Here is a 16,037-nt window from a genome sequence, read left to right as displayed (position 1 = left end):
TGGTACATAAAAAAAAGAAAGTGTCGAAAGGAACATTCCATCGTAATTCGGAATAACATAAGCACAGAAATATCATATCTTTCACTTTAAGACATGTGTTGTAATAGTTCTTACACGTGTTTTACATTACTGAAGAGTATGAGTCCGTATGTATCACAATGAACTTGACCGAGTCTACCCACTTGATTTTGGAAGACTGGTCCTGCGGTTATTTTGATGCTGTTTCCAGCTGTTGCATTTCACAAAAAATTTAGCTATTTTAATGATTCTATTGTACATGTCTTAAGGGAAATTATTGCACCTATTAATGGCCTTTGCCGTTTATATTGTTGTAGATGGTCGTTTTAATGAAAGTTATTTGATGAAATTAAAGTTTTGTGTGTTTATCTGCATCCTTTTACGACTGACAAGAATGTTCTGTGTTGTGGTAATTTTGAAACAGCTCAGCATAGTGGTTCGGAGTCAACTTTAAACTGTATTGCTCACTATAAGCGACTTTGCAAGTGACTTCAAAAGCTTAAAGACAATGCCTAGAAGAGGACTATAGAGTTCAAATCAACCTTCTGCTTGATGAAAGCTTTATATTTTGTATCATTAATGCAAGCATGAACCTACTATAAGAATAGAAGATCAGAACGAATATTTGTATTAGAAAGGGCACAAGGCAAGAAAGCAGCCTTTCGCACCAACTGGCAAAACTGTCTAACTTCAACATCAAAGAATCAACGACAGAAGTAAAAGAAATGTTTAGGAGTGCGATTAAAGTTGAGGGTGCTAAGATATGAACGATACGATTCGCTTATAACATTGCTGTCTTCAGTGGAAGTGAGCAACAATTGCAGAACATGTTTAATGGAAGAAACAGGTTAACAAACGCACACTGTAGACTGAGAGTAAACCGAATAAAGATGAACGTAACGAGAAGTAACCTAAGTGAGATTAGTGCTAAGCTCAACACCAGAACTGGAGAGCACGAAGCAGACGAAGCGAAGGAATTGTGCTGCTTTGTAAGCAAAATAGCAGATGGCGTACGGAGAAAAGAGTACATAAAATGTAGACTATCGCAGGCAAATAGGGCATTCCTGACAAATGCAAATCTATTAGTATACGATAACGGACTCAATTTGAGGAAACAATTTCTGAAAATGTACGTACGGAGCACGGAAGTGAATTATAGGCTGTGGGAAAGGTATAGAATTATAGAAACTAAAAGTGTGTAATGCTAGAAGATAAGTGCATTAAGAAGATAATAAATGTGATCGGTGTGGAATCGGTAAGGAAAGAAACATATGTGAAACCTGTACAAGAAGTAGAGATAGGTTGGTAGGACATGTGTCAAGATCAGGGCATGAGTTCTGTGAGGGTAGAAACTACAGAGAAATGCAGAGATTGGAACAGATACAATAAAAAATTCAGAACGTTGCGTGTAAGTGAGATTAAAAGGCCTGCATGGGAGAGGAATTCTTGTCGGACCCCATCAAACCCGTCATAAAAGTGACGAGCCCTCCCTCCCCCCCTTTCTCCTCCTCTCCTGCAAAAAAAAAATGTCTATGGTGAATAACTACGGTCCGAATACAGACCCTTGGAGCACACCACATGTGCTCCCTCCAGGATAACCTGCTGCAAATTTCCCTTCTGGTTCGAAACCTGGTTATGTTTTCCACATGAACATATTTTATTTTGAAGACTTCATTGGAAGTCCAATGACAAAGTATTGCACTCGAGAATAATTTGAAGAATTATCTTTATAAAATCATTAGGAACCCGAGTTCATGGATTAAGTCCGTTTCATATTTCCAAAAAATGAAAAAAAAGGAAACTATACATTACCTTTGCTCTTTTGACTGTAACGAAATTATTGAATTGAATACAAGTTTCCTGCTTGGCGTAGCTGAGATCACGCGCCGCCCAGTCCCGTGACAATTTGAACTGTTACGCGTAATTGGCCATCAGTACGGCTCGTGTTCCCGAACTGTGTGCGACGTGGGCCGAGTGACACGGTTAGCTACAGCGCCGTAATTGGCCGTGGACCGTCAGGGCGCGTTAGCATGACAAAAGCCGGTCTATCAGTGGCAGCATTACGCTGCGTGGGCAGCATTCACCAGCGGTCACTGCCAGCAACCGGCCTGCGGTCTCTGTAGAGCGCAGGACGTTGCTGGAACTTCGAGGGTTCTCCGCAGCAGCTTCCCTAATGCCTGTCGAGTGGATCGTTCTCGAAACATTCGGCAAACTGCGCGCCTGTTCACTGTGGAATCCTAATCACTCACTGCTCGCAAGAGATGCAGTGGTTGAGAGTGGAAAATAATTTAATACTGGTGCGTGATGACTAAAGCACTAGCTCACATTATGGGAATAGAGCTGTTTCATCTGATTATCCACAACGGTTTTTCTAGCGCACAACAGACACATTCAGAGAATTGCAGCATCATAATGGACTTCGTTTAGACTTTATCAGACTTTGTTATGAGGCCCGATTCTAAACACCGCGGATTCCTTTCTATCACATTTCAGCTTTCCTATTCCGCGATGGTTTCTTCATGCTTCTTTCAATATACGAGTACTTGATTACGATACATTTACAACTATGAGCATTTATCTGTTAGGCAACACTTCATTGTAGTGACGCATTTTTAGGACACTTTAGGAAGCTAATTTATGTCGTAGCCGAGTTCTTACGTTTTCTAGCTTGAGAAGTTCATTTTATTGTTCATGTTTAGGCGCTACTGGACCAAGTGATGTACAACACGGAGCACTTTCAAGTTTCTTTTGTGCCCACATTACTTTCGTTCCCTTGGAATGAGCACTTTTCGCTCGTCACACGAAAGTGTTCGAATCTTCTTGGGCATTTCTATCAGGCCAACTGCCCAGTCATGAATTATCTGCCTAAATACTCCCCCGTTTTGTTCATCAAGCTCTTTTATTCCTGATCATTTAATGTCGTTTTTTATTGCACCGATCCATTTTATTGGTTCAATCTTTGTTTTACTTCGAGCTTCGTAGAATTCCGCAACCCTCCTAGAGAAGCCAGTTTGTTTCATTCTGTTAATATCCCCTTAGAATTTTAGTCTGCACCTTTTTGGTATCCAAACATACGTTAGTACACTTTTGACTTTCTGCACATTTAGTTTTGTTTTAAAGCCTTTATAGAAAATCTAGGTTTTGTTGTTTTGGAAGAGTTCTTAAATTTTACGAAGTTGATTGTTGTCATACTGCCTTTTTGTTCAAATGGTTCAAATGGCTCTGAGCACTATGGGACTTAACTTCTGAGGTCATCTGTCCCCTAGAACTTAGAACTATTTAAACCTAAGTAACCTAAGGACAGCAAACACATCCATGCCCGAGGCAGGATTCGAACCTGCGACCGTAGCGGTCGCGCGGTTCCAGACTGTAGCGCCTAGAACCGCTCGGCCACTCCGGCCGGCGCATTTTTGTTTGTCTCATATAACTTATCAGACAAATTTTTAAGCTTCTTTCCTAGTTACCAGGAACATAATCATGTGTATTTTCTAATTTGCTCCTGCTCTACGTTTTACATTCTTCTAGACTATAATACAATGGTTGTTGACAAAGCTCACCCCACTGAGGATGGTTTTCTTTTCGCCTTTATAAAGAAATTTGATTTTTGACAGTTTCAATAAGATTATGTTTGAATTTCTCCCTGTTTTCCGCTTGCGTTTTGTCGAGTTTATTACCTGATAGCAGTGGCTGGATTTTGCTAGTATCAATATGAGATATCACTGACATCCTTTTGTCGAATTTTTGGGGCTTTCAGTTCCACTTGAGTTAGAAAGTGGTCTGTTTTAGTATTAGCTCCTTTAGGTACTTCAACATTTAAAAGCTCTTTGTGATATTGGTACGAGATTGTATTGAGAGCAATTTGGATTTCTCATATATTCTTGTTTAGTAATTTCCAAGTATTTTTCCCCGTGTTCAGTAGGCAGCACAGGGAAGGGCAAACCTACCGGTAGGCTCTTCTTAAGGATAACGTCAGTGCTTTCCCTTTCTTCTATTTCTCCATGCATCGCAGAATAACTTTCGCTCTGTCGTAGGCATTCCTAACGGTCTTTGCTCAATGCATTGGGGTGGTAAGGGGCGTCTTCGTCGTCTTCCTACGGTGCGATGCATATGGAAGGTGCTGTTACAGTGAGTGGAGGCTGTGTTGCTGCAATGGAGATTGCTTCCAGTGTCTCACTGTAATCCATTATGACTGCAGAGTGCACATGTTTCTGCTTCGTTCCATCCCAGAGCAGCCTATTAGTTATTCAACGTACGCAGTGCTAAATTGTCATTTGCAGCAATCGTTGCTCAGCGTTCACATCATATTGTTTTCATGGTTTTGGTGTTGATCCACAAACACAAGATCGGCGCGTTCCAATCCAGAATCACTATTAGACTTTGCGCCGAGGGTCAATGCAGGTGTCATTCGTCGTACCACATCAAATCTTCTTCGACAACTCTTTTTATTTTTCACGTCGAAACGGCCGAACGGTGTCATGCTGGGATTCACGTTCAGATTATTAACGTAGAAACATGGTATGGTACAGTTTTTATTCTAAGTAGGAGAACATCTTCTGCTGTCACTACTAGGTCTTTGGCCTATGTTACCAGAGTGAATTGGCTTGGTACTGAGTTACCATTGCAGTACATGTTGTAAGGTTGTGGTGCCAGGGGGCTTCCTAGTAGTAACCTCAATTGCTGTTATTAACAGAGAGACTAACGGGGGATTATGTGCTATGTAGAAAGGTACCAACCGGGGATAATTAGGGACTGTCGCTAGATAATTAGTTACAGTCGATAGTTTCATATGTTGCTGAGTGAAGGCCACCGTTTTAGTCTCATAACACTCAAACCTTTCCTAGTTATTTGGCGCCAGATTATGATCTGGCCAATGCAAGGAAGAAACCAGTTTGCGGGCGAATAAAGTTCTCCTGTGGAACGAGGGCGATCAATAGAAGGCCAGGCTTTCCCAAACCTTTGAGATATGGCTGTATGGTTGAAAACAGTTTAGATCATTTGGGTCCTCAGTATCAACAGAGTGAACACCCTGGTCATCCTCCATGTTTCCAGAACCTGCAGTAGTTAATGTAGGCTTCAGCGTGTCCAGTAACCACTGTAGTGTTTTCAGTCCCAAGTTCTCGATTTGCTCTACGCTTAGTTCACGAACACCAGTCGCTGTTTTGAGTTCCATGTTGAATATCAACTCCTAGTGGCTTTTGATTCGAAGAGATTTAAAATGAACATAAACATTCTAGACGGCAAGGAACCTTTTCTTTTGGGGTTACCGTTTTCTGTCAGTTACTGACCATCTTCAGACCTCATACCACTTTGGTAAGCGGTGGCGATGAACGGAGCAGGCCATACGAACTCCACTAACGTCAATAGTTGCTCAAATTAAGGCCTGTGATGAAACTAGTAGACTTTTCTTCGACAGTAATGCCCTTTTTGCCAGTGCCATTCTGCTTTAGGGTTATTTGGCTACCTAGGCAGCAAAAGTCCTTAACTTCGTCTACTTCGTGATCCCAAATTTTGATGTTTCTCGATATTTTCTTTTCTGCTACTTGGCGTTGCTTTCTTGTTTCTTCGACTTACTCTCAATGCATACTCTGTTCTTATTAGACTACTCGTTCCATTCAACAGAGTCAGTAATTTTTCTTCATTTTCACTGAGGACAACAGTGAATCTTATCATTCACATCGTTCCACCTTGAATTTTAATCCAACTCTTGTACCATTATTTTATTTCCGTCATTGCTTCTTCGATGTATGGATTGAACAGTAGGGGCGAAAGACTAACTCGAGCACTTCTTTCATTGTCCTTCAGTCTCGTTGCTCACTGTTGGTTCTTCTATAAACGGCATATTACCCCTCTTTGCATATAGCTTACCCCTACGTTTCTCAGAATTTCGAACATCTTGTACGATTTTACATCGTCGAACGCTTCTTCCCTGTCGACAAAGCCTACGAACGTGTTTTTATTTGTCTTCCGTCTTGCTTCCACTGTGGATGTAGCGGCGGGCCACTTTGTGACCTATAGTTCGAGACCAGGGCGATGCAGGCGCTCGGCCGCCATCGCTTATGCGGGCAAACTACTTGTTGCTTACTCTGCTAGCGTGGGCAGACACTACTGCTGCTGCTGCAGCTGCGAGCCATTTTATCCACACTGAGCCCACGGTGTGAATTTTCGCGTCTCAACGCACCGCGTCCTGCGCAGCTGGGCGCTGGCCAACCTATAGATCGCAAGGTGCAGCGGCTTCCGATGCTGCAGCCTACCCGAATCGCTGACATTGTCACTCAACGAATGTTAGCAATGTTAGTATCAGTTTATAACAAAGAAAGAAATGATGAAAAGTTCATTTAATTCCTTGAAAACTGATGGAATAAATATACAGGGCAGTCAGAAACTGTCTGAAAAGTTTTTAGGGGTGTTGGAGTGGAGGTTGTGCTGAGAAATAATAGTCAAGAATAAAAATTCGATGCATTGCACCGTTTTCGAGTTACTTAGAACTGAAATTACCAAGTCAGGTCATTGCTTGAGCATGTTAAGTATTTACATACGCAAGACACTGTAATGCTCAGATACCTGTGGGTCCGTGAGTTACCACTTGTTTAATTGCTCATTACAAATGTGCCCCTTTTCGAAAATGGTAAATTTAAACAAGGTAAGCAAAAGCTACATTTAAGTAAACCAGACGAAGAATGTATTTGGCGACGCTGTTTCTGTCAGACTGCTTGAATCTGATTGGCTAATTGCAATGCTAAATAACTTGGAAACTCCGCAACGTAACAATTTTTTTTCTTAAGAATTATATCTCAGAACAACCTACCCTCTAACACTCTTACAAACTTTTCGAACTGTTAGTGACCACCCTGTACGCTAAATTAAAGTCTCAACTTGAGTCTGCAGTGTATGTTAGGTAACATCAGAACCAACTTTCATATGTACCCATTTACGTTTATAAACGAAACTACGAGGGTGAATAAAATGAAAAACTTAAATATTTTTTAAATATTATTTATTGTGTAGAGGTGGTACAAAGCGGTATCACTTTTCAACATAATCTCCCCCACGCTTAATGCAAGCCCTCCAGCTCTTAGAAAGTGCATAAATTCTTTTAAAAAATTCTTTTCGTAGTCCGCGCAAACACTCATGCACTGCGTGGCGTATCTCTTCATCAGAACGGAACTTCTTTCCTCCCATTGCGTCTCGGAGTCGTCCAAACATATGGAAATCACTTGGCGCAAGGTTTTCATGATGAGGATTGGCGCCATTCCTTCCTCGCTCTCTTCGTTTCCGGTTGGTGGAAGTGAACCAAGTTTTCGTCCCCAGTAACAATTCTTGCAAGGAAGCCATCACCTTCTCGTTCAAAGCGCCGAAGAAGTTCTTCACAAGCACCAACACGTCGTTTTCTCATTTCAGGAGTCAGGTGCCGTGGCATTCATCTTGCAGACACTTTATGTAACTGGAGCACATTATGCACAATGTGTGTTATGACCCATGACTAATCTGTAAACATGCTGCAATGTCATTCAGTGTCACTCGGCAGTTTTCCTTCAACTGCTGCAATGTACTGTGGAGTCACAACTCGTTGTGCCTGACCTGAACGAGGAGCATCTTCCACTGAAGTCACACCATTTGCGAACTTCCTACTCCATTCGTAGACTTTCTGCTGTGACAGACATGTATCACCGTACTGGACCTTCATTGGTCGATGAATTTCGATAGGTTTCACACCTTCACTATGCAAAAACCGAATAACAGAAAGCTGTTCTTCCCTGGTGCAAGTAGCGATCTTCATACTGATACTGCGACGGTATGTGTGCATCTGCACTATAAAGCCACCTACAGTCCATTCTGCACGCTGTTTGTAGCACGCCTGCCAACTTACAGGATAACGGCTCGAAATTTCGATTTGTTATTACAAATTTAAGGTTTTCATTTGACTCACCCTCTTAATTTCAGTCAGTAGCGATCGAGCAGATGTCGTCTGAGGGCTTACTATCGATATTTGACATGGAACAAATTGGGTTCTAGAGATTTATAACACACTATGTATCGATGAAAAGAGTAAACATTGAACTATCTATTACTGTACGCATAGAATGCGTTTACTACACTCTCTAAAGTCCTGTTTACCAGAGGCATTTAGTAAGTAATACAATACCTTTTTTTCTCTCTCAGACAGTTTCGGCTGAGAGAATGCGTAAATTGTTTTGAGGCATTCCAGCTTCAGCCCCTATCGTTTTATGAAGTTCCAATAGGAGCAAGCGCTATACGTAGCCTTCAGAACGGCGTCTGTAACGGAACATGTGTTGCAAACAGAGAGCCTTCATTGACTTTCTTTTAGCGGAAAACCTGAGCACTGCAGATATTCATAGGCAGTTGCAGAATGTCTATGGAGACTTGGCAGTGAAAAAAAGCGCTGTGAGTCGTTGGGCGAGGTGTCTGTTATCATCGCAACGAGGTCTCGCAAACGTGTCGGATATCCCTCGCAACGGCCGCACCCAGCTGTGACTCCCTCAATGTGTTTGGCGCCACAAAAATGCAAACGTTCCTCTCCTTCTCCCTGACAACGCAAGGCCTCTCACAACTGTGCGCACCGGGGAGCAGCTCACAAACTTTCATTCGACTGTCCTTCTTCATCCACCCTACAGCCCAGATCTCGCACCTTTCGACTTTCATGTCTGTCCCAACGAAGTAGTGCGTGGATGATGGGAAAGTTATTGACGCAGCTAGACATTCCCTCCGACGCTGACTGGTGGAGTGGTACCATACGGGCATACTCTCCCTCCCTGCAATGTGGCGTTGCATTGGACGAAGGTTTTGTTGAAAAATAGGTTTTCGTATCCAAAAGAGCGGTGAATACTATGGACTACTGGAATCCTAAATTAAACCAACGTCCTTTCAGAAATAAATGTGTTGCATTACTTATTTAACTCCACTCGTACTACTTACGCATACTCTTCGTTCACTACAATCTCTAATATCCTGTTACCAACATGTAATATTAAGCAAAGAAGAGAAAGCAGAAAGGTGGAAGGAGTATATAGAGGGTCTGTACAAGGGTGATGTACTTGAGGACAATATTATGGAAATGGAATATGATGTACATGAAGATGAAATGGGAGATATGATACTGCGTGAAGAGTTTGACAGAGCACTGAAAGACCTAGGCCGAAACAAGGCCCCGGGAGTAGAACTACTGATAGCCTTGGGAGAGCCGTCCGTGACAGAACTCTACCATCTGGTGAGCAAGATCTATGAGACAGGCGAAATACCCTCAGACTCCAAGAAGAGTATAATAATTCCAATCCCAAAGAAAGCAGGTGTTGACAGATGTGAAAATTACCGAACTATCAGTTTAATAAGTCACGGATGCAAAATACTAACAAGAATTCTTTACAGACGAATGGAAAAACTGGTAGAAGCCGAGGAAGATCAGTTTGGATTCCGTAGAAACGTTGGAACACGTGAGGCAGTACTGACCCTACGACTTACCTTACAAGATAGGTTAAGGAAAGGCAAACCTACGTTTCTATCATTTGTAGACTTAGAGAAACCTTTTGACAATGTTGACTGGAATACTCTTTCAAATTCTGAAGGTGGCAGGGGTAAAATACAGGGAGCGAAAAGCTATATACAATTTGTACAGAAACCAGATGGCAGTTATAAGAGTCGAGGGGCATGAAGGGGAAGCAGTGGTTGGGAAGGGAATGAGACAGGGTTGTAGCCTATCCTCGATGTTGTTCAATCTGTACATTGAGCAAGCAGTAAAGGAAACAAAAGAAAAATTCGGAGTAGAAATTAAAATCCATGGAGAAGAAATAAAAACTTTGAGGTTTGCCGATGACATTATAATTCTGTCAGAGACGGCAAAAGACCTGGAAGAGCATCTGAACGGAATGGACAGTGTCTTAAAAGGAGATATAAGATGAACATCAACAAAAGCAAAACGAGGATAATGGAATGTAGTCGAATTAAATCGGGTGATGCTGAGGGTAATAGGTTAGGAAATGAGACGCTTAAAGTAATAAATCAGTTTTGCTATTTGGGGAGCAAATGGTCGAAACAGGGAGGACATAAAATGTAGACTAGCAATGGTAAGGAAAACGTTTTTAAAGATGAAAAAATTCGTTAACATCGGGTATAGATTTAAGTATCAGGAAGTCATTGCTGAAAGTATTGTATGGAGTATGGCCATGTATGGAAGTGAAACGTGGACGATAAATAGTTTAGACAAGAAGAGAAAAGAAGTTTTCGAAATGTGGTGCTACAGAAAAATGCTGAAGATTAAATGGGTAGATCACGTAACTAACGAGGAAGTATTAAATAGAATCAGAGAGAAGAGAAATTTGTGGCACACCTTGACTAGCAGAAGAGATCAGTTGGTAGGACATGTTCTGAGGCGTCAAGGGATCACGAATTTAGTATTGGAGGGCAGAGTGGAGGGTAAAAATCGTAGAGGGAGACCAAGAGATGAATACACTAACCAGATTCAGAAGGATGTAGGTTGCTGTAGGTACTGGGAGATGAGGTAGCTTGCACAGGATAGAGTAGCATGGAGAGCTGCATCAAACCAGTCTCTGGACGGAAGACCGCAACCACATCAACAATATTAGCGAAATGCTTTTCACGTCTTAATAAATCCCTAGAAATGCTTCCACTGTAGTAACAGAAATGCTTTATCGTAAATTCCCAGACCACACGTTTTGTTACGTGATTTTCAAACCTTTAGTATGAGAAAACAAAGCTACAAATAATGCATTAAGTGTAGCAATTATCGTAGGAAATATATATCTACGTGCTCCAGAATTCCATTAAAACCTCCATTAGCGCCGCCTTACCCACCCTCCGCCACGCACGCCAACGCATTCTCCGCTCTCCTGACCCCAGACTCGCCCGCGCCGTCCGCCCTGTGACGCCCACGCAGTCTCTGTGACGCAGTGCAGTCTACTCTTACCAACGCCGCTACGTCATCGACTATAGTGACGTCTACACCACCCCATTGCAGGAGAGCACCGTTTCCGGGGTAACGAGAGAGCGGCTATTTACCCTGCTCTGACGTATTACAAACGTTTATTCCACCGACTGTTTCAATTCACAGACTCCATTCTGCCGCTATCAAATTAACAAAGTTTCTCTGCGGAAACACAGGTAACACCAGTAGCTGCCTGGTACTATATACGAATTATTTACTCTTCTGATACTTCAAATACTGGAAAATGTCCACCGATGTCTCACATCTCACCGCAGCTGGAACCACAACACGAAACTGTAAGGGACAATAACTGTATTTTTAGAACATTTTTACGATCGTTAAGGTAAACTGTTACCTCATTCTACATATATTTGCACTGTTCACATATCGTATACGCATGTCGCCCCTAAAAAATACTTTGGCATAAGGAGCAAGCCGGCCTATGTGGCCGAGCGGTTCTAGGCGCTACAGTCTGGAATCGCGTGACCGCTACTGTCGCAGGTTCGAATCCTGCCTCGGGCATGGATGTGTGTGATGTCCCTAGGTTAGTTAGATTTAAGTAGTTCTGAGTTCTAGGGGCTGATGACCTCAGCATTTAAGTACCATAGTGCTCAGAGCCACTTGAACCATTAGGAGCAAGAACAATATCTCAAGCCGTCTTTCTAATCCAAAATCACCTGTATATTATTAGGCGTATTGAATAATTGTCGTTAGACACGATCCAGCAGTGAAAAGTAGCACGAATATAGAAATTTATGAACGTTTATAACTTTTAATTATATTTATCCCTTGGTATGCATGTATATAAGTAGACCATGTAAGACACACCCGGTCCGCAACTCGTGGTCGTGCGGTAGCGTTCTCGCTTCCCACGCCCGGGTTCCCGGGTTCGATTCCCGGCGGGGTCAGGGATTTTCCCTGCCTCGTGATGACTGGGTGTTGTGTGATGTCCTTAGGTTAGTTAGGTTTAAGTAGTTCTAAGTTCTAGGGGACTGATGACCATAGAAGTTAAGTCCCATAGTGCTCAGAGCCATTTTTTTTAAGACACCCCCATGACCCGATTTGTTATTGAACTACGATTCAACATTCGCCCAAAACGAGCATAAAAAGAGTCGTACAGGGCCCAGGACGTGCACAAACATTTCTAGATATGTTCGAGAGGACAGAGATTACGAATGGGTTATTTCATCAAGTCAGCCTGGCAATGCTCCAGAGAGATGCAGAAAACATTATTTTACTGAAAATCGAGGTCTCCAATAGATAGGTTTGCCAATGAAGTGTATATACATGTACACAAACGTGATCTGCTAGGAAGTCTTTGCATTGTTACACTGTTATAAATGACAAGCTATTAACCATACCCCTCACTCCATTCATATGTAGACGCCAGATAAAAAGGTATAGTCGCGATACTAAAATGTATCTGCCGTCAAGAGCATCCCAACGTCTCACTGACTTTCATTTTGATCCCTCTCTGCTGTCGATGTGCTTTGCCTGTCTATGAAGAGCCTCTAAAAAGAATATACGTAAACCTAGTTGCAGACGTTGTTAGGCATCTACCTTATTGCTGGGCTTCGTTTACTGGGTCAAAGGCCGTGTCGCAGTGGACACACCGGTTCCCGTCGTTTCAGTGGTGGCAATCACCGCCGGATATGATTGGCACTTGGCTGGGTGACCAACCGAGCCGCCATCTGCTGTTGGTCTGTGGGGTAGCACTCAACTTCCCGAGGGCTATTCAGGAGCTACTTCATCGAGTAGTAAAGGCTCCAAGTCACAAAAGCTGACAATTACTGCGAGAGCGGTGTGCTGATATCATTCTCCTCCATATCCGGATCCGATGACGAGAGTCGTTTAAGGATGACACGGCGGTCGGTCGGTGCCTTGGGGACATCAGGGAATAGTCGTTTATTTTGTTAGTCTTTGGGCCCCTCATCACAACTGTCTCAAAATAACATAACCACGCTCTGAATAAAATGTGCTTTTGCTCATTTAAGATATCTAGAGATGGCCAAAGGTTTCCTTATTGTGGTTACGAATACCGTGGCCCAGGAATTGTGATACATAAAAGTTTCTTACTATTATGTCATTATTCACTTAAGGGACGTGCCCATACAGCGTTCTCAACAGTGGTACGTCATTCCTGACGATACGAATGCAGCCAATCCCCAACTGCAGAAAATCTCCCACCCGGCCTGGAATCGGACCCAGGCACCTCCAGTCAGGAATCCGCCGCACACACCGCGCATCTCCGGAGTTGACTATATAACAGTCGAACGTATCACTTTTACTTTAATTACGATATCATGTTTTTCAAAAGATGCCCAGAAATGAGACATTATCATGCTATGACAGTATAAACAGGTGTTTCCAATTTCTACGCCATACTTATTAGGATAGTGCCCGACACTCACCTCTTTGCAAAGAAGCCCATTTATTCTGACTTGTAGATTATGATACATTTCCAAATAACGTTAACATTTGTGAACAGGAAATTCCAAATAGAAAGGAATGTGATTTAGGTAAGGTTTGTCACAGAGTGCCAGTAGCGTAGGACTTTAAACTGATTTAGTTGTTCCCAGGGTACATCATGGAAAATACACTCTCAGACAAAAAAAAAAGAAAAAAGAAAAAAAAAACGACGCACCTCGAAGGCGTTATGCAAATTCGTCACATACCGATATTCATTAAGGTGTCGACGGGCAGTGCAAATTGTAAACCGATCAATGACTTCTTGACGCTGCAACACAGTTTCACTGTGCAGCTGACAACGATATAAATAGGGGATATGTCAACACCAGAGCTTAAAATTTTTGCGAATATGATTCCGCGTACTCAGCAGATGAGTGCGTAAACGGTATATGCAGATGTCAAAATTGAGAGAGGATGTGTAGTTGCTCAGTGTAGTTGGTGAATCACTCGACGTTTGTGTAGGAGTACTATTCGACAACATTGGCAAGAATGAGTGACCCACAGCCGAGCATAGTGTCAAAAAGAAATCTGTCGACCAGGAGACAAGGCAGTACGTCGCTCCGAGCATCCGTCAGCTAGGCACTTAGAGCGCCGGATTCATCGTTATCATAATTCGATGTTAAAGTGGATCATTAATAGGCGGCTCTCAGAAAAGGGGCTGAGCTCATGATTCCCCTTGGAAGTGGTGCTGGGTACATTCGGCCTAGAATCTCGTTAACTAGAGTACAGCTGTCTTGAGTAGTGAGCCATGCTTCGAACTGAGCCCCGATGACCAACGAGGACGCATCTTGACACGCCATGGACAGGTTGGATACCAGCCTCTGTCGCCCGCCATAGGTCCGACAACAAGGACTGATAGTCTGGCCTGCCATTTAATTATACAGGGTGGTCCATTGACAGTGACCGGGCAAAACATCTCACGAAATAAGCATCAAACGAAAAAACTACAACGATCGAAATTCGTCTGGCTTGAAGGGAGAAACCAGATGGCACTGTGGTTGGCCCGCTAGATCGCGCTGCCATAGGTCAAATGGATATCAACTGCGTTTTTTAAAATAGGAACCCCCATTTTTTATTACATACACGTGTAGTACGTAAAGGAATATGAATGTTTTAGTTGGACCACTTTTTTCGCTTTGTGACAGATGGCGCTGTAACAGTCACAAACGTATAAGTACGTGGAATCACGTAACATTCCGCATTGCGGACGGTATTTGCTTCTTGATACATTACCCGTGTTAAATTGGACCTTTTACAATTGCGGGAAAGGTCGATATCGTGTTGATGTACGGCTATTGTGATCAAAATGCCCAATGAGCGTGTGCTATGTATGCTGCTCGGTATCCTGGACGACATCATCCAAGTGTACAGGCTGTTCGCCGGATAGTTGCGTTATTTAACGAAACGGGAAGTGTTCAGCCACATGTGAAACGTCAACCACGACCTGCAACAAATGATGATGCCCAAGTAGGTGTTTTAGCTGCTGTCGCGGCCAATCCGCCCATCAGTAGCAGACAAATTGCACGAGAATCGGGAATCTCAAAAACGTCGGCATTGAGAACGCTACATCAACATCGATTGCACCCGTACCATATTTCTATGCACCAAGAATTGCATGGCGACGACCTTGAACTTCGTGTACAGTTCTGTCACTGGGCACAAGAGAAATTACTGGACGATGACAGATTTTTTGCACGCGTTCTATTTAGCGACGAAGCGTCATTCACCAACAGCGGTAACGTAAACCGGCATTATATGCACTATTGGGCAACGGAAAATCCACGATGGCTGCCACAAGTGGAACATCTGCGACCGTGGCGGGTTAATGTATGGTGCGGCATTATGGGAGGAAGTATAAATGGCCCCCATCTTATCGATGGAAATCTAAATGGTGCAATGTATGCTGATTTCCTACGTAATGTTCTACCGATGTTACTACAAGATGTTTCAATGCATGACAGAATGGCGATGTACTTCCAACATGATGGATGTCTGGCACACAGCTCGCGTACGGTTGAAGGGGTATTGAATAGCATGTTTCATGACAGGTGGATTGGTCGTCGAAGCACCATACCATGGCCCGCACCTTCACCGGATCTGACGTCCCCGAATTTCTTTCTGTAAGGAAATTTGAAGGATATATGCTATCGTTATCCACCGACACCGCCTGACAACATGCGTCAGCCCAGTGTCAATGCATGTGCCAACATTACGGAATGCGAACTACTCGCTGTTGAGAGTAATGTCGTTACACGTATTTCCAAAAGCATTGAGGTTGACGGACATCATTTTGAGCATTTATTGCATTAATGTGGTATTTACAGATAATCACGCTGTTACAGCACGCGTTCTCAGAAATGATAAGTTCACAAAGGTACATGTATCACGTTGCAACAACCGAAATAAAATGTTCAAACGTACCTACGTTCTGTATTTTAATTTTAAAAAACCTACCTGTTACCACCTGCCGGCCGTGGTGGCCGAGCGATTCTAGGCGCTTCAGTCCGGAACCGCGCTCGTGCTACGGTCGCAGGTTCGAATCCTGCCTCGGGCATGGATGTGTATGATGTCCTTAGGTCAGTTAGGCTTAAGT

Source organism: Schistocerca serialis, chromosome 8 (genome assembly GCF_023864345.2).
Source record: "Schistocerca serialis cubense isolate TAMUIC-IGC-003099 chromosome 8, iqSchSeri2.2, whole genome shotgun sequence".
In the NCBI taxonomy this organism is placed as follows: Eukaryota; Metazoa; Arthropoda; class Insecta; order Orthoptera; family Acrididae; genus Schistocerca; species Schistocerca serialis.
The sequence above is the reverse complement of the archived record's forward strand: the minus strand, read 5'-3'. Positions refer to the sequence as shown.